Source organism: Amphiura filiformis, chromosome 4 (assembly GCF_039555335.1).
Source record: "Amphiura filiformis chromosome 4, Afil_fr2py, whole genome shotgun sequence".
NCBI lineage: Eukaryota > Metazoa > Echinodermata > Ophiuroidea > Amphilepidida > Amphiuridae > Amphiura > Amphiura filiformis.
The window spans coordinates 71,088,043-71,108,497 of NC_092631.1; positions in this window are offsets into that span (position 1 = coordinate 71,088,043).

Sequence of the window (20,455 nt, forward strand, 5' to 3'; positions counted from 1 at the left end):
TATGTAGTTTCAATGTGCTATCTTCAGTAGATATCAGTAAGAAACAATGTGTGCATAACAGTAAGAAACAATTTGTATGTACTTTCAACGTGCTATCTTCAGTAAATAGCAATAAGAAACAATGTGTGTATGTAGTTGCAATGTGCTATCTTCAGTAGATAGCAATAAGAAACAATGTATGCGTATGTAGTTTCAATGTGCTATCTTCAGTAGATAGCAATAAGAAACAATGTATGCGTATGTAGTTTCAATGTGCTATCTTCAGTAGATAGCAATAAGAAACAATGTGTGTATGTTGTTGCAATGTGATATCTTCGGCAGACAGCAATAAGAAGGGGTGTGTATGTGGTATGAATGTGCTATCTTCAGTAGATACCAATAAGAAACAATGTGCGTGTATGTATAGTGTCAATGTGCTATCTTCTGTAGATAGCAGTAAGATCAAGTGTGTGTGTATGCAGTTTAAAAGCGCTATCTTCAGTAGATAGCAATATGTGTATGTAGTTTCAATGTGCTATCTTCTGTAGAGCGCAATAAGAAACAATGTGTGTGTATGTAGTTTTGATGTGCTAGCTCCAGTAGATAGCAGTAAGAAAATATGTACGTGTATGGAGTTGTCATGTGGCCTTCAATTGATAGCAGTAAGAAGCAATGCACGGGTATGTAGTTTCAATGTGCTATCTTCAGTAGATAGCAATAAGTAACAATGTGTGTATGTAGTTTTGATGTGTTATATCCAGTAGATAGAAATGTGTGTGTATGTAGTTTAAAAGTGTTATCTTCAGTATACATGTATAGCAATAAGAAACAATGTGTATGTAGTTTCATTGTGCTATCTTCAGTAGATAGCAGTACTATTTATACTGCTTCTATGCGTGTACATGGTGTAGATAGTTCTCGATTCTGTTTAAAAAGAAGCTTGTTCTCGTCATGAATAAAATAATACACGACCTTCTCACACCCTACCCACCCAGAAAAGCACATAGAACTTCAAAGGAGTTAATGATACACTACAAAACTAATTTGCTGTAATTTGACGGAATTCTCCTGCACCAAAGTTGCCCGGAACTTGTTTAAGTTAAACTGTAAGGTAACTGTCAACTACAACGAGCAAATAATGAATTCGTTGGGTACTGAATTAATAAAAGCGTTACTCGTAGAAGGACTCGCGGGGGATATTCAAACGGCTTTTTACTAATTACAGAGCATTCATTGTGTTGCGATTAAATGAAAGATTGGTTTAAAATTTGTCTAAACAGGAACAACGCTCAGATTCACCAAATTCTATATGGAAAACAAATTTTATATCATGTAGCATGCATGTATATGCAAGAAGGAGTGCACGGTGATTTTAAAGTTTTCGTGGCATTTTTTGTTATTTGAGGTATAAATGCGTGTATTCAATCAAAATTAATCGTTTTTTGCTCAAATTAATTTGTAGAAAAGTCCAACAATTGTTTAATTTCAAACGTATTTTATTCTATTTTGTTGCATATAAATATTCGTTAAATTTCTCAGAAATCTAAATTTCAATTTTATGCGATTCAATGAAAATTATTTTTCTGGACAACTAAGACGTTTTGTTTAATCGTGTCACGTTTGCCGAACGCAAATACACGTGACTTAAACCAGGAATATTTATACAATTGTGCCTTTGATATTTGAAATATTTGAATACACTTTAGAATATAATTTGTTCCCGACGTACTCATTGATATATGTGCACATCCATATCAAAACGATGCACTTGTCAGCTGCTACATGTGTCTCATTTCACATGATAGTTAGGAATAAATACCAGACTCATGTCAAGTGGAGGTCACTTTAAATCATCCCCAAGTCAACTTGTATAAGGAATGTTCTTTGTATTCCTAAACCATATGACTTGGGATGATTTGAAGTGACCTCCATTTCGGAGATGAGTCTGGTATTTATCCCTAGCTATTATGTGAAATGAGACACATGTAGCAGCCGACAAGTGCATCGTTTTGATATGGATGTACACATATATGATATTCAGGTTGGGGTAAAACAACATTATAATTGGCTATAACATGCGAGGAATATTAATATTATGTTTAACATTGGGAAAAGTATTTCAAAAGAGGTCATGTTGTTATACTCACGCTGTCAAAATATTATAATGTTAATTTTACAGTTTCATGTCTTTCAATGTTCTGGCAAGAAATGAATACATTTTACAACCTCTGATTTTCAATACCTCCGACTTTCCTTCCCACATCCCAACACCCTGATCTATTTCATGAAAGTATGACAGTGGCATAGGCTAAGTTATACATCTCGTTTCCGCTCTACTTTCAAATTCACAAAAAAATCTACCATCACTAAGCAGGTTATGAATGACATCTCAAATCTTGCTTTTATTTATTAATATGACATTTAGAATTGCGAAAAGATGAGGCGTAGGAGGATTACACTGTTGAAGATAGTAGTACTACGTACATAATCCGACTCTCTGGTATAATTTTATTTATTTGAATTTTAGCACAGTCATGCTCATCTGTACTGTAGGCTATACTACATTATGTCTTTGTGCACCCTGTGTTGGAACTAATTAACGCAATAAGATACATTATCCCTACATTTGGTGTTATTAATATCAACAGATGCGTAGCCTGGTGTGGGATAGACTGTTTCCTCTGAAATCTCAAAAAACAAACCCCTGACTACTCCCCATTCCTGAATAATACAGCACTAACTTTTTGGGATTAAAAGAATATTATCAAGTTCTGCCAAATGAAACATAGCTCAATCCTAATCATTAATTTAGTCCTAACTGGAGATAAAAGAAAGAGTTCAATATTTTACTAATTTCTTGCAAAAACATGCATTTTCGGTATGTTTTCTGACAAACGAGTCACAAAAATCACAGACTTGAAACAAGTCTAAGCATTCAAAATCTTCAGTATGCCGAAATTTTGCTATAATTTTCACTTTTTTTGTGTTACTTTAATTAAATGGTTGGTAATATTAAGAATGAAACATGTCTTTTCCTAAAACGCATGTTTTGGCCCGTATTTCAAAAATTGGCCAAATATAAAAATTTGAGTTTTATTGCTAGTTAGGACTAACTAAAGGATTAGAATTTAGCTATGTATCATTTGACAAAACAGGATAATATTTTTTTAATCAAAAAAATTAGTTCTGTATTTTTCTGGAATAGGGAGTAGTTACGCTCTTGATATAGCACCAAGTCACGTGTAAGTCTATCCAACCTCGTGTGTATGCATCTTTCCATGCAATCCTTTATTTTGCTTGGTTTATTAGTGAATCAAATATCTGAATTTTATTCCATACATGTGTAATAAAAGATCCACTTTGCTATTTATGTATGTTGAATCCGCATCTACTTCCTATATGACCCGATTCTTAGTAAAAGAAAAAACGGGCGAAGGAAAGATAACATTACTATATTATTAGCATTCAAAGCAGCACGTAAACATCCGTTGAGACTCGACTCAATCAACGAACCGGTTCTATGCTATAAAATCAAGTGTTTACGCCTGGTACTCAGGCCATGTGTACTACTTTACTATAGTGATATCACTGGATACAATACAAAAAGTACAAGAACCACTTGGCCAACATTATACATCTTTGTTTCAGTTTCATTAATTATCAGATATTTCATAAAATTAGAAGCAAGTGCATTTTTTACCAGGTAATATGAGTAAATTTTGAATACAGCTTTTGTTGTTGTTGTTGTGTTGTGTATGAAAAAAAGGGGATTTATATACGTGCTGCCTTGCGGTTTTTTTTTATGTGCGTGTTAGTGTTATATTATTAAGTGGTACTTCATCAGTATATAATTCGTTTTCTAAAACTTGAGCTTTTTCAGAATAAAAGCAGTCTTTTGTAGTTCAATCGATAAGGCGACAGACTCTGGTGCGTGTGTGACTGTACGCCGCACAGTGTACGGGTATCGGGTTCGAGTCCCAACAGTGTCATAATTTTGTTTCCTTGGACAGCCTTGCTCCCGGCCTATCTCCTGGAGCGGATACTGGCTGTGATGGTATTATATATGTAGGCTGATTAGAGTTATGCGCCTCTATAGACCCGCGCGTTCCTGAATTATGCCAAATGGTTAGGTGTGTCATGTGTTCTTGGGCCAAAATGAGTTATAATTGCGCTATATCAATCATAGCTTTTATCTATTTATTTATTTTTTCATTCATCGTAATAAGCAATTACAAAGACATTTCATGACAAAACGATATTAATACAAAGTCACACAGGGCAGCCTTTTAAATGTATCGCAATTTTGATTCTTCAAATAACAGTATACTTGACATTCTCATGAAGAGGGGTCGGAACTCTGCCAGCGAAACGACCACATGCATTTAGATAGAGAGTTTACCCTGAAATGGTTATTGGTTTTTCATCACTAACAATTTACCTGAAGGTTGTTTTTTTTTGCTGATATGTGTGACATGTAATCTAACCCTGCATTTCATACTTATATTTTTATAACAGCTGACCAGACAAATTTGATAATATTGAAGTACGTTTTTGTATACAGCATTGGTAAATCATCAATTTGTTGGCAAGGGCAAAAACAAAAGATTCGTGAAATTTTAATAAATCATTTCGGTGATTAAATGGAAAATATTGGACTATCACTATGCATCGCGTGTCTGGCCTCTCGACGGTGTAATTTCCTGTCCGGGACATGGCCTGCGGATTCCTTCACTATATTTAGTTGGTAAATTAATATATTGTCTACCAGGCATTTTAATGTGAAATTACAGGTATATTTCCAACAGCAAATGTTTTATTGGATATGTATAAACACAAGGACAGAGAAAACAACATACTATAACGTTTACATAAATGGCAATTATAGAATAAATAAAAATGTTTCCTAAAATAGTGCTATTTGACATGAATTTTAACAGGTTGCCGGAATGCGCGCATTCAAAATAAAATATCAAAACAGGGCCAATTATTCAGCCGACTTTTCGGGCCACAACCTGCGTAAAATATTTCGTTACAACATAACAAGTGTTGTTTTCATTTACTTTTATAAGAGAATGACTACATCGGATTACAATTGAATATCATCATAGATTTAAACGAATAGTGTTCGCTCTAATAACAAGTCAAAAACTGCGTAATTCCCCCTCAATATGCACATACATGAGTTTATGTACGAGACTGTGTTATTCCGCCCAGAAGCTATATACCCTTGCATATATGATTTATGATCAAACTCTACCGTACTCATGAAATACTCCCGCACTCAATATCCTGTTCTGACTAAATTTCATTCATATTTCTTCCCCTCAAATCTCATGAATGATTATAATGTGAACTTGCCTAATATATCTTGTATGGGTATGGCTCCTGGGTACATTGCATGCTGTATTATATTAACATACCAACGTACCCCGGTTGAATCAGCTCTGTACCGTCAATTGAATCTCTATACTATTTTCTAACCAAACTTTGTCTTGCAGGCTGTATCACAATGGCAGATACCATCAGTTTCCAGTGATTATGGACAAGACTTCATAATCATAATGGGCACGCATATACGATCTACCTAATTCTGGTCATTTCAAGAAGAAGAAGATTTGTACCAATCATTTTGATACAGTCTGAAGTTGCCTGCAGTAAGAAGCAATGTGTGATGCTATCTTCAGTAGATAGATAGCAGTAAGAAATAATGTATGTATGATGTGCTTGTAGTATGAATGTGCTATCTTCAGGAGATAGCAATAACTACACAATTTGTATGTATGTAGTTTCAATGTGATATATCTTCGGCAGATAGCAATAAGAAACAATGTGTGTATGAAGTTTTAATGTGCTATCTTCAGTAGATAGTAATAAGACACAGTTTGTGTGTATGTAGTGTCAATTTTGATATCTTCAGTAGATTGCAATAAGAAACAATGTGTATGTAGTTTCAATGTGCTATCCTCAGTAGATAGCAGTAAGAAACAATGTGTGCATAACAGCAAGGAACAATGTGTATGTGCTTTCAACGTGCTATCTTCAGTAAGCAAACAATGTGTGTATGTAGTTTCAATGTGATATCCTCAGTAGATAGCAGTAAGAAATAATATGTATGTTGTATGAATGTGCTATCTTCAGTAGATACCAATAAGACACAATTTGTATGTATGTAGTTTCAATGTGATATCTTCGGCAGATAGCAATAAGAAACAATGTGTGTATGAAGTTTTAATGTGCTATCTTCAGTAGATAGCAATAAGACACAATTTGTGTGTAGTGTCAATTTTGATATATTCAGTAGATTGCAATAAGAAACAATGTGTATGTAGTTTCAATGTGCTATCTTCAGTAGATAGCAGTAAGAAACAATGTGTGCATAACAGTAAGAAACAATGTGTATGTGCTTTCAACGTGCTATCTTCAGTAGATAGCAATATGTGTATGTAGTTTCAACGTGCTATCTTCAGTAGATAGCAATAAGAAACAATGTGTGTATGTAGTTTCAATGTGATATCTTCGGCAGATAGCAATAAGAAACAATGTGTGTATGAAGTTTTAATGTGCTAACTTCAGTTGGTACCAATAAGAAACAATGTGTGTGTATATGTAGTGTCAATGTGCTATCTTCTGTAGACAGCATGGCAGTAAGATAAAATTTATGTGTATGCAGTTTAAAAAGTGATATCTTCAGTATATAGCAATATTAGAAACAATGTGTGTATAGTTTCAATTTGCTGCATCGGGGCTTGAGATTGGAATTCCAATTTCCTTTCTCACGAAGTAAGGGCTAAGAGCATGAAGAGTAAAATTGTAAAATTGTACAATTGTGTTTGGGAGTGGCCTTCTCTCCTTTCTCCTTTTCCTTGCTATATTCTTCCATTTCTTGTTTTGTTTATCAAAGCTATCTAGGTCATCATGCATCTGATTAGTCTACACTGGCTGTCCAGGCTTGTGCATTTTTATTGTATGAGCTTGGAACGGCCCATAGATTTCCCATGAATTAGCATGTGTCCCTCACGGATCAACCTGGGTAAACAAACAAACAAATGTGCTATCTTCTGTAGAGAGCAATAAGAAACAATGTGTGTGTATGTAGTTTTGATGTGCTATCTTCAGTATAGGCCCTAGCAGTAAGAAAATATGTACATGTGTGGAGTTGTCATGTGTTTATCTTCAATAGATATATAGCAGTAAGAAGCAATGCATGGGTATGTAGTTTCAATGTGCTTATCTTCAGTATATAGCAATAAGAAACAATGTGTGTATGTAGTTTCAATGTGCTATCTTCGGCAAATAACAGTAAGAAACAATGTATGGAGTTTCAATGTGCTATCTTCGGTATAGCAATAATGTGTCAACATGGTCAATGTGCTATCTTCTGTAGATGGCAGTAATATAAAATGTGTGCGTTTGCATCGCGTGCGAAACCAGGAGTTGAGTGCTTACAGGAATTCGAGGAGGTTAGACCCGAAAAGCAGTATTTTGAGGAGCTCCTCAAAGTGGAGAACCATATATAGGGGGGTTAGGATGTCTTTTTCTGGCATTTTTGCCTCCAATTCGAGAAGTTCCATAATTGTATTTGTGCTAAGTTTTCCTCACACACCTCACATTCCTGTGAAAACTCCTCGTTTTGTATGTAGAGAGTGTGCACAGTTTAACACACTTCACTTCACTTTATTTAGTGGATAGTAATGAAGAAACAACATTGTGTAGGTATAGTTTCAATGTGTTATCTTCAGATATAGCAATAAGAAACAATGTGTGTATGTAGTTTTGATGTGTTATCTCCAGTAGATAGGGGTGTGTGTGTGTATGTAGTTTATAAGTGCTATCTTCAGTATAGCAATAAGAAACAATGTGTATGTAGTTTCATTGTGCTATCTTCAGTAGATAGCAGTACTATTTTAAACGGCTTCAATGCGTGTACATGGTGTAAATTATTCTCGATTCTGTTACAAACAAGTTTGTTCTTGTCAAAATAGTACACGACCTCGCTCACACCCTTCCCACTCAGAAAAGCACATAGAACTTCAAAGAAGTTAATGATACACTACAAAACCAATTTGCTGGAATTTGACGGAATTCTCCTGCACCAAAGTTGCCCGGAAATATTAATCTTGTTTAAGTTAAAACTTTGTAACTTACCATGTTATCGACATGACAGACACATTTATTACAAATAGTCTATACCGAATGAACTAGATTATCTATTAATAGATTCAATTAATGAGTCAAACTTCATTTTTCAAATCACCAAAATATAAATTATAAAATATCTTAATATTTAAAAAATCGTAAAACTAGAGTAATCTACAAACTGCCAAACTGAGTAGTTTCCACAGGTAGTACGCCGTGTGTTTGTATGGAGACATTTAACCTTTCCATGCTCCATCGCTAAATGTTGTCTTTTTTAATTTATCAATTGCACATCCTTTGTAAAATACCATCAGCTTCCAAGTCACTGCACAAACGACTAGGAATGTCTGTACGCGTCTTAATGCATTTATCTGAATATCTAAAATGTGGTCATGATATTAAACATTATTTTATATATTCAAATTTTTTCAGGATCTGTCGTCTGCAGCTGAAAATCCGCGGGAAAACACAACAAGATTGAGTTCGATTTTTGGCGGCAAGATGAGACGTTTTGTTCTATTCCTTAAACCCATACACGCCAAAGCATAGTACAGACGACATGACGACTACTATTGTTCTATCTTTTCTCAAATAATGAAAATCTAAGTTTGATTTGCGTATTTTCAATATTCCGTAAAAATGTATTTCACATGCGTAAAAATACTAGTAATATTGCTTTGGATATATCCGGGGGATACAGCTCTTGTCAATATTTGACGAAACTTTTAATATTGACAAATCAGATGTAATGCAACTTATACCGACCTCATTATCCCTTCACAAGCGAGTTTATCGAGAAAATTGTTTAAACCGATAGTGTAACGAATTTGTATCTATTTGAATACATTACTTATAGGTTAATGCGTTTCACTTGTTGAAAGAGAATTGGGCTCAATAATGCACTCGCGCTGAGATGATGATGTGTCCAATGCACATCATGGAGTATGCGTTGGCCGCGTCAACATTAAGCGCGAGTGCATTATTATGTCTATTCTCTTGAGCAAAAGGATCCCACATTCATTAACCTATTTCATACACGGCAGAATTTCTGCAATATTTGCTATTTTTATAACAAACAAAAACTAAAATGTAGGAAAATTTGACCAATATCATAGCACCCACCACCACGAAAAATGAAACAATCCTGCAAGACGCGAACGCACAGCGCGTATTATATACCGGTTTTTTGTATAATATCCCTGGAAATAACATAACAAGATATACCTGTTATCTTTCACCCAACATTTGAGTTGCTCATAGTGTAATTCAAACAACGTATGTAGAATCCCTAGCGAACAGTGTTGTCAGTTTACATCCTGTTGCACGTTCTAAAATGTTCTAGTTCAATTCAGGAAACTCGGCTAAAAGCTTTGCCGCTTTGGGATAGGAGCCTTTTAGAATACATGCAACTAGATTTCGTCGGCGTGGATCATAACGTTGTATCCTTTAATAGCTGCTCCCTGAAGATAATAACATATTGATGTCAATTATATATGACTTATGATAATTGTTCATTGTTGCGATATTGTTAGATGTAAAGTGCCCGAGTGAAATGTTTTAGTTAGTCACGGGCGGTTCAAGTCTTTGGTAATATGCCTTATTAATATAGGCCTATTCCCTTTCCAAAAAAAAAAAAAAGATATCAAGCAAATTCGAAATACAATGGCGTAGCCAAAGTGGACAGCTGCCCAGCCCCCTGTAAAACATTTTGTCCTTCACCCCTCCCCAAGTACGGTGGGATGCTCGTCGCTGGATTTGTTTAGAGTTTCGTAACCAGTTTTGACGATCACCTTTCTCCCCTCCCTTTGCCCCTGTTCCCTTGGCCCCTCTGACAACAAACTGTCGTCTACGTTACAAATCACATTTTGAATATCACAAAGGGGGTCACCACACCGCAGCTAATGGAGATACGTCTGTCTGCCGCTGAGCCATCTATATAACATAATTTAAAAACAAAATGTCATTTCTACTGAACGTTTATCATGAATTTGCTTGATTGATGTCATTATGCAAGTAGGCCTATACCTTTTTCATATAACGAATCACAACGTATGACCTGTTTGAGTCCATCGACGATTTTTAACCGAAAAATTTGGCCTATGTTTTGCGTATAATAGAGATTTTCCATATTTCTCGAGGGCACGCTCACATACCGTATAATGACGTCATATGATAATGAAAACATTTAAAACAGGGAATAGTTTACGATATCCAAGGTGATTTGTTACCTGGGTAAAACATAATGGACCTTCATCATGCAACTGTTCTTTTGTTGATTTATTTTTACCAAAGGAACAGTTTGAGAACAATTTTATTAAAATCGGACCATTTTCCAATTGTGGAGTCCAAAATTTCACCGTTCACATTCACCTTCAGGTCATTTTTTTTATATACTTTTTCTGAATCCTATGATGTGAGAAATACCGTACATTGGTATATATTTAAGGGATCGGATAGCGACGTTGGCACAGTATTTTTTGTGGGACCAAAGAGCATATCATGTCACCCCTGCATTTTAGAATTATGCAAATTAGGCATTGATCCACTACTTGGATTTTCCGGGACTTTCGAATTTTTTTGGTGGGGAATGGATGCATGTCAAATGGAGTTCAGGTATAATTAGTGTGGGTTAACCCATTTACCATAATAAGACTTGCCAATATAATATATCGTTTATCAACAGTGTACTGATTAATGAGGTCATCATATAATCAACACTTGTAAGAGATATAAACAGCAAATTTTACAGAATTGATTTATTTTACTGTCCCTAAAATTAGTTTACAATTTTTAAGCCATTTTATTCTAAAAGTAGATTCCTGTTTGACGTCATCAGCTCGTGATGAGCATGATGAGAACGGAATGTTTCTCTGTTCTCGTCAATTTTGATCCTTTGGATTGTCATGTAAATTACAGCATGCACGTCAATGTCCTGTCTTTATCATACATTTGTTTTCGAACACAAGCACCTCAGCAAACTTGCGATTTTAATGTTTGACATCGGTTTTTTAACCAAACTGTTGATTAAACAAATTATAATGTCTAATTATGTCAATGTCCGACGTTTTACGTGTGATTTTGGCCATTCAAATGATTAGGCCTAGCTATTTAATATAATTATGTATGGTGCTCAGTATCATTGGCCATACGAGTCATAACTACCACAAATTCTCCTAGGAGAAATTCCAGCCAATTCCAGCGCTCCTTATAGGCCTAGATTTAATTTCTAAAAGATTAAATCTGATTGGATTCTGCTATAATTTCTTCTATGAGAAATACCAGCCAATGACAGCGCTCCTTTTGGCTGAATTTCTCATAGGAGAAATTGCAGCCAATGGTAGCACTCCTTTGGCTGAATTTCTCCTAGGAGAAATTGAATTTATCCTCGCCAAAATTCTGGTAGTTATGACTCTTACGGCCACCTTTGGTAATCCATTTTCTCCTTGGAGAAATGTGATTAACCATCTTAATAACGGGAGTTGTGATTGGCTATTATTTTACCTAGGAGAAATTAAGATTAAACGAGCGCTATTATCATGATTATTGGCTGGAATTTATAGGAGAAATGAATTTCTCATACGAGAAATTTATGACTCGTGGCCAATGATAGCTCTGAACCGGCGCAGCTGCATGGGTTTTCAGGAGAACAAGTCCAGTCGATGGCAGCGGCTCAACTTTAATCCTCAAAACTGACCAGCAAGTAAAGGTTACCAATATGCTATTACTAGTTACAAAGAAACAGATCTAAAACATCTTTAAAACGGCGGGCCCAAAAGACCAATTTTTGTTGGGGGAAGACAACATAATTTTGATAGTGATTTTGCTTATTACGAAACCCTATTTTTTAGTTTAACATTTGTCATTCATTAAAATATTTATAAATTATACTCTCTAAATTCCAAAGAGTGAAAAAGTCGATCCTCCTCGGAGTGACTCTTCGGGTCAATCGAAAAGATTGATATTTCAATCTACCAAAAGTGAAAATCACATATATATTTGTGTTAAAATTTAATAAACATAAATAAACTTCAATCGAGAGAGATTGTGCTGAGGAACACTCTGTGAAAAGATTGAAAAATTCACTCTAAAAAGATTGAAATTTCACTCTTTGCAGAGTGAAAATTTTACTCGTATGGAGTAAAATATGTGATTTTCACTCTTGGTAGATTAAAATGTCAATCTTTTTGATTGACCCGAAGAGTCACTCCGAGGAGGATTGACTTTTTCACTCTTTAGAATTTAGAGAGTATGTACGAATTCCATGACGCTGGATGTAACACCGGTACCACTATCATAATTGAGAATCGGGCTTCAGATATGCAGGCGAAGATGAAGATGCAGAGAAAATATCTCATTCTCAATACTCAATAAAGACTGAGGCACGAAGGAGAGGAACGGACTTAACGATCATTTACATCTTGAGTATAAGCAGTTTCTGTCAATTGATATAATAAAGTAACATTCGTACAAACAAGTTGAATAAATAATACACTACTGCTTTCCGTAGTCATGTTGAATGATTTCAGTTGACCTAACTACATACCCGGACGATATTTATATCTAAATTTAGCATCTTAAAATAATTAAAATTTGATGTCTTTTTGGTTATATGTGTCTGGGTAAATCCAAGTGAATGAAAGGAAGAATAGTTGAAAACCGATGGCAACCTTGAAACAAGATTTGAAAAGACGCACCTGGTTGAATGACGTCATTCCGATGAGCAGCTTACGAAATTTGTGCATGATTATATATATTTGTTGATTTGTTTGTTTATATGTGATGCGATCAAGCAAAATCAGTCGGAACTCGGCAATAATAAATTTTCAGTTTCTTATAGGATAGTAAAAAGGATTTACAAAGCTGGATTTTGCAGAAACCCGCATTGAAATTGAACAACCAGTCCTAAAGATATGAGCAATTAAAGCGCTTCCAAAACAATAGGAAACAAAAGGAAATATTGCCTTTGTTTGGCTATATCTCAAAATCAATATTTCCGAGTTCCGACTGATTTTGCTTGATCGCATCACATATGTTTGATACCTATTGTAAATCGTACATAAAACGTGCATGGTCTTTACACACATTTGAAGGCACCATAAATAATTTCTTTATTATTTTTTTATAATTTATTTAAGTTCTGATTAATGTCCTTGATGTACATGAGGTTTACAGTCCATTCTTTCAAAGCGGGCACATTTCATTTCATGACATCAACATTTTTCTGGGTCAAATCTGTGTCGTTCGAAGGAACTCACCGCTTACAGTTGTTTTTTGCGGAATATCAATTTTAAACATCTTATTTTCTCAAAATAGGAGTCATTTTCATTGTCCTCATATATTAGCTTGCCAATGATATGATGTTGTCCGAGCAATGCCCTTTAAGGCAGCCGAAAATGGGACAAAAGTGGTTAAAATTCATGATACTGAATAATTTGAACGAAATGCCCGGCCCCCGCTTTGGACGTATTTGTTCTAATAATTATAATTACACTAGTAGCTGGTTTTTCCCTGTCGAACATGATAAAATGTTATCCAACTATGCTATACTACAACCGACGGTGCTTACTTCATATATGATGTCGACGTTGATGTTGATTATGATGATGGTAATGATGACGACAAGGATGATGAGGATGATGAGGACAAGGATGATGACGACGATGATAATGATGATGACGATGATGTCGATGACGACTATATTTTCAATTCTGATCAATATGTCTATTGTACATGTTGTAACAGCCTTACATATTTTTTAAAACAGTTAAGCAAAGTATCCACTAATGTACGTTTTCCTGGGTACGGATCATTATATGAAGCAGTAGTACTGGTACAGGATGGATTATGGACGTGGGTATATTGCGATGTAAAAGAAGGACATGACACCATGTAGTGAATTTGCAACAAGAAAGTGTGTGTACATACACAATAATTTGCCTATTCTGTTCAGTAGTGTTTACAAAGGTTAGTTTTCATTAGGCTAATGAAAGTTGATCCCCAGTTTCCCGTTACATAGTTTTTCATGACTGGGTAGGTGACTGTTTCATTATTCATTATTCATTATTTTCAAACTTTCGTTATCGGTGCAAAGTTAATTACGGAATGCTATGTTTTGAGGCCCAAATAAAATAATAAAGTATAGTTAGTAATGACCATGCTTCACTTCAAAACAAATTTTAATTAAGCACATCTTCTTTGGAATCTTCAAATTAACCTATAGGTTGTGCAACATATGAAAGCACCAGAAGTCCATGATAGTCTTTGGAGAACCACTTTTCCATATAAATACACGGTGTCTGTGTGTTCTATTGCACACTACTTTTTACAAACCAAACTTACTCTCCACTAGCACATCTTTGGAAGCAATATTTATACGGAAATTAGTTTGTCTACTTGCACAAACTGGAGGTTGCTGGTAAAAATCATCACAGGGTGCACGTGTTAATAATAAAACAACCATGCAAGAAATTGACAAATAAATCATTTTATTTATAAGTTTATTTTATTAAATACATAAATATTTGTAAGAAAAGCAGAATAAATTTGACTTCAAATTTTGTTTATTTTATTTATTTTGATGTTGTCTATATATAGCGCGCTACATAGTGCACGGTAGAAATGCTTTCATATTTGTTCATACGCTGGTTCCCGCGAACTTGGCTGCCTCTCTTTGTGTTCGGTCTATCCATTTAGTGGTAGGAGAAACTTAGATGCAGGGAATTCCTCGTCTCCAGTAAATGCGCCCTACGATATCGCCATTTTACCACGTAGTTTAACCCAGCGTTTGCAAAGACTATTCGGGCCGGTCAGGGTCGGCGTAAAAGTGCTTAAAATACGTGTCGGACGTGAAAGATGACATTAAAACTATCCTTTTTTTCTTAAAAACTTGAAAAATGTGAAATAATGAAATAATGGAAAATAATGAAATATTTGATCGGCATTTTTTTCTGACCGGAGTCGGGTAACGGGAAACTGGGAGTCAACTTTCATTAGCCTTACAGGTGGCGCTATACGTAGCAAATGCACGGAACTTTTGCAAAGCAACAAATTATATAATAAGAGTTCCGCAGCAGATCAAGGAGAAATACTCAGTATAATTGTACATGAAGCCCAGTTAGCCCACTATATTCCACATTGACCATGATCAACAAAGCAGTGGATCAATATGTGTTAAAATTATAACTCCGTTTCTGACTACCTTAAACCATTATATATACTGCCAAATTCAAACGAGAATCATGTTTCAACTCATGAGCTCCCGCCATTTCCTAAAGTCAACGAAAATATCCTGTTACGCATGCGCATTGATAGTCTCGTCTGGAGATGAAGCAAATGAAGAGATAGAATGGAAACCCCTTTAGCTAAATTCGATCGTATTCGTCAATTCCTTTACGATCAGAATACCAAAGCACCGTGTATGAATCGCGATAGAAGAAACCCCAAGTTGGATAAAATCAATTTTGTCTTTCTATGATCTATTTTGTCACATAATGTAAAGATATGAAAAACGGGTAGAATATTAAACATGAGTAAAAAGCATACATTCTCTGTTTTTCGTTTCTTTTCTACGCCGTTTGCTCTATTATTCCATTTGCTATAATTAACATTTAATTTGAGAAATAGAGAAAAGGGATTTGCTCAGAACATTTCTAAAATCAAAAGGTTTCTTTTTTAAACTTAGACATTTCGTGTTTAGAAAATATATTTCATAAGCTTTAAAATGGTATATCATTTGACTTCAAACGATATCCAGGAGTGGGGTTATGGTTTGTTGAACTCTGCTCCTTCAACAAAATGGTATCTTTTTTCGGTTCTACATATTGTGTCTCTTTTTCCACATTGCTGGTAATAAATATCAAACAGTCATTTTAAACTATTTTTGCAAACCTTTTTGGCCAAATATTTTGTCAACACTTAAATAACATTATGTTAAAATATTTGCATCAGGCAAACACAGAAATGTTCTTAAAATGTTTTTTACAAAACGTTTTAATAACATTTAAATGTCGGGTTATATAAAGGTCATGAAAACATTTTAAAAACGTTATTGTAACTATTTTGGGCAAACATATTTTGCAAAATATTTTTTCAACCCAAAAATAACATTCTGTTTAGAATGATTTGCACCAAGTTTTCAAAAATGTTTTTGGAATGTTATTAAAACGTTTTTATACCATTTATATAACCCGACATTTAAATGTTTTCTGTAAAACATTTGTATTTGCTGTGCAGTAAATTACCAACAAATGTTTTTTAATGTTATGAAAACGTTTTATATCATTAATGTACCCTTTATATAACCCGACATTTAAACGTTTTCTGACAACCTTTTATAACCTTTTACGAATGATGTCGAAAACGTTTTGTGTTTGCTGGGTTTGTAACCCACTACTTGAACAGGATTTAGCCAAAGCAAACAAATATAGAGCTATTTAAAAATTATACAGAAATATGTAGAAGTTTATTATCCTCTTCGACAATTTGATTATTGATTGGTTTAAAAGGCATTTGACTGGCGCTATTGAAATGAGATACATGTCGCACCAATTTGAGGTACCTATGGATACGACCTTCATGCACATTTTACACTGCAACTCAGAATACAATTTGCCGACTTTACGGCTCATTCGTGGTGTACGGCCAAATTTTGATTTTGGATGGCCTTTAAGGGACTTTTTTACAGTTTGATAAAGTTTGATACACTTTCCGAGAGACGCGAACCCTACAAACTCCAGCTCATGAGCTCCTCCAGCATATTGTAATATCTAAAGAATGTGTGTTTTGAGCACCGGCAGATTTATCCGTATTTCTCAATGGTTGAGCCCAAGTGCAAATATTGCCAATTTGGTGATTATGCTAGTTTGCAATGTGCTCTTTTTTAGTTTAAAAGTGTATTTTACTCTCAAATTATGATTTTATAGTATTATATGCGAGTTGATTTAACTACATTTCCTACTGAGTCCTTTAATTTAATATTATTATCTTATTTACTTCTGATTTCATTTTCTTTTCTTAGAACGAATCCACATATATTGGGCAACATGCTGATTTTAAAGTCATACAATGTCTTTAAACTGTCAAATATGGTTTTAGTTTCTTTAATTACCATTATACAGGTTATAAATTATTTTAGTAATTGCTGTTACACATGCACGTTTATTCCATTTCTTTGAGGTACGGGCAAAATGATGATTTAAAAAGAAATCGTACATTTCGCAAAAATATTGCTAGAATTCCCTGCTTATTTGCACAGTTAGCCGTTGTCTTCGTTAGCTTTCATTTGTGAGGCTCTCTAGTCCCGCGAATTGGATGATAATTGATACAAGATCTTCGCCTCTCACTCGTCGCTTAGTCTACAAAGGAATGGGTAACAAATAGAACTGGCAATTCAATCTTAACAAGCAATCATTTATGTTCCTCCATCTGTGTTAGCTAGTGATGAATATCAGGGCTTTGTATCGTTCCGACATACTAAAAAACACCCATTGCAGTCGTCCTAGTAATATACATTAAGCTTGTGAAATTATATATATGTTTTATTTTGCACACAACACCGACCATTCGTTATCCGTTCCGATGGCAGCATTTACACAATCCTATACGTTACCTTATTATTGTCACCGACAACACAACCCAATGACCGTGCATATTTTGTTGAACGAAGGATTTTGTAACGTGAAGAGGGGGTTCAGAGGAGTATAACCTAATCTTAAAGGCAAAGTCCCCATTACCACACACACACACAAAATGGTAATTTTAAAATTGCAGCCAACGAGCTAATAGTTGAGACTTATCAAATTAAATTGGATTTTCTTATAGAAAACACCCCGCTCAGGGTGCCTAACCCTAACCCTAACCGTAACCCTGTGTGTTGGGAGGTGAGATGGGTATTCTATAGCTATGCCGAATGTTAAATAAAAGGATGAAAACACCAGATATTTGCACACAATCCCAATGCAAGGTATGGTCAACTGTGCCACATGTGTACACAAGCCAGACAAACCAAGGTCAGAAACCCGGGAATGGTTAGTTGGCGAGTTATGTGGCGGTAAGTTAAGGGCGAGTTACTGTTAGACCATTGGGCGAGTTACTGTTAGACCATTGGGCGAGTTACTGTTAGACCATTGGGCGAGTTACTGTTAGACCAATGGGCGAGTTACTGTACTGTTAGACCATTGGGCGAGTTACTGTTAGACCAATGGGCGAGTTACTGCACTGTTAGACCAATGGGCGAGTTACTGTTAGACCATTGGGCGAGTTACTTTTAGACCAATGGGCGAGTATACAAATATTAACTGTCTATGAGTGTGATGGTCGAAATATAATCACGAGGTGAAAGATGGATGGAATGGAACAATACATCTTTCACCGAGTGATTATATTTCGACCATTACACGAATTTAAGACAGTTAATATTTGTTTTATATCACTCATGCATAAATTCTATTACTAAAATATTATTTAAGGTAGGAAATACATTTTTTCATCAACATAACACCATGTTTTGCCGTGATATACTTCACATTTTGGGGTCCACCCATAACTAAATCGGCGAGTCTTAGAGTCAGCGCACGGCTTGGCGCAGGCGCACTACAGCAGAGCACATGATGGTAAAGACTATCACACGGAGAGGGTGATAGTAAAAATGATTAATGGTAATCAACCAATGAACTGTCTAGAATTTATGTATGAGTGATATAATTACTGTTAGACCATTGGGCGAGTTACTGTTAGACCAATTGGCGAGTTACAGTTAGACCATTTGGCGAGTTATGGTAAGACAATTTGGCGAATTAAATTTGTAATTTAAATTTAAAAATTTTAATTTACAAATGGGTACATTTTTTTGAAGTTGAATTTCTACTTTTTGCATAATTGTAATACTCAATGGTGTACAGCAGGGGAACTTTAGACTAACCTGGAAAAGTTTTAATTACCGTAAAAGTTAATTTGATGATATTGATGTTATTGATTCCAATGATCTGTGTCATGAAAACACAAGAAACTATTTGGGTTTAGTGAATCTACCCCCCCCCTACACACACAAAACAACTTAATTTTTGGTTTTTTGATAGAGTTCCCAAAATGACCATGCCATTTCTTGTCTTCATTCTGTAATCATTCCCCCCAAATTTCATGAACATACAACGATCTATGGCGATTTGACCTTGGATGGTCCTAAAATGACCTTGACATTTTTTGTCTCGCTTCAGTGTTCGTTCCCACCAAATTTCATAAACCTGCAACAATTTATAGTGATTTGATCGCAGATGACCCTGAATGACACCAAAATTACCTTAACCCAACTCCCATGCTCTACCCTGCCCATCACACCTTAACCCACCCCAAGCTACAGTATAACTGCTTTCCACCCTGTTCCTACACTACGCCACCGGCCACCACCATCTTAGCATATAATTATCCACCCAATGGTCTAACCGTAACTCGCCAATTGGCCTAACAGTAACTCGCCCAATGGTCTAACAGTAACTCGCCCATTGGTGTAACAGTAACTCACCCATTAGTCTAACAGTAACTTACCCAATGGTCTAACAGTAACTCGCCCAATGGTGTAACAGTAACTCACCCATTAGTCTAACAGTAACTTACCCAATGGTCTAACAGTAACTCGCGCAATGGTCTAACAGTAACTCGCCCAATGGTATAACAGTAACTCGCCCATAACTTACCGTCACTTAACTCGCCATTTATCCATCCCCAGAAACCCCGTCTTTATACATTACATCCTCTGAGGGGGTTATTGCAGCCCCTATATCTATATTACACATCGGGTACTTGTAAATTTAGCAACGTATCGAAACGTATGGAAATGGGTGGAAATGGATGGAAATGGATGGGAAAATGATAGGAACGGATCGAAAAGGATGAAAATGGGTCGGAATGAATCAAAATATGACTCGAACATCCCGAAATGAGTACAATAAGAGCAAAAATTCATCAAAATGTGTTTTCTTATTTTCATTTGTTTTCTTGTCTTCCCTATTTTTGCATTTCTTATTTTCTTTCTTTCTTGCTTTTTCTTTTCATGCAAATAAAATTCAAATACTAGTAATGGAAGGAAGAAAGAACAAATAGGCCTCGATTTTCTTTTAATTAATCAATTAACGCAAGAAGGAAAGAAAGTACAATTCTTCTTTAATTTTAGATTAATATTAAAAGATACTAATTAATTAAAAAAATAGTTGTACTTTATTTTTCTCAATGACATTATTTATTAGCATTAAATAAAAACTCCATGATCCCAATTAGGTGTAAGTTGGGACAAGCATTACAAAAATTAATATGCCAAAAAATCAGGTTTGAAAAAAAAAATTGACCA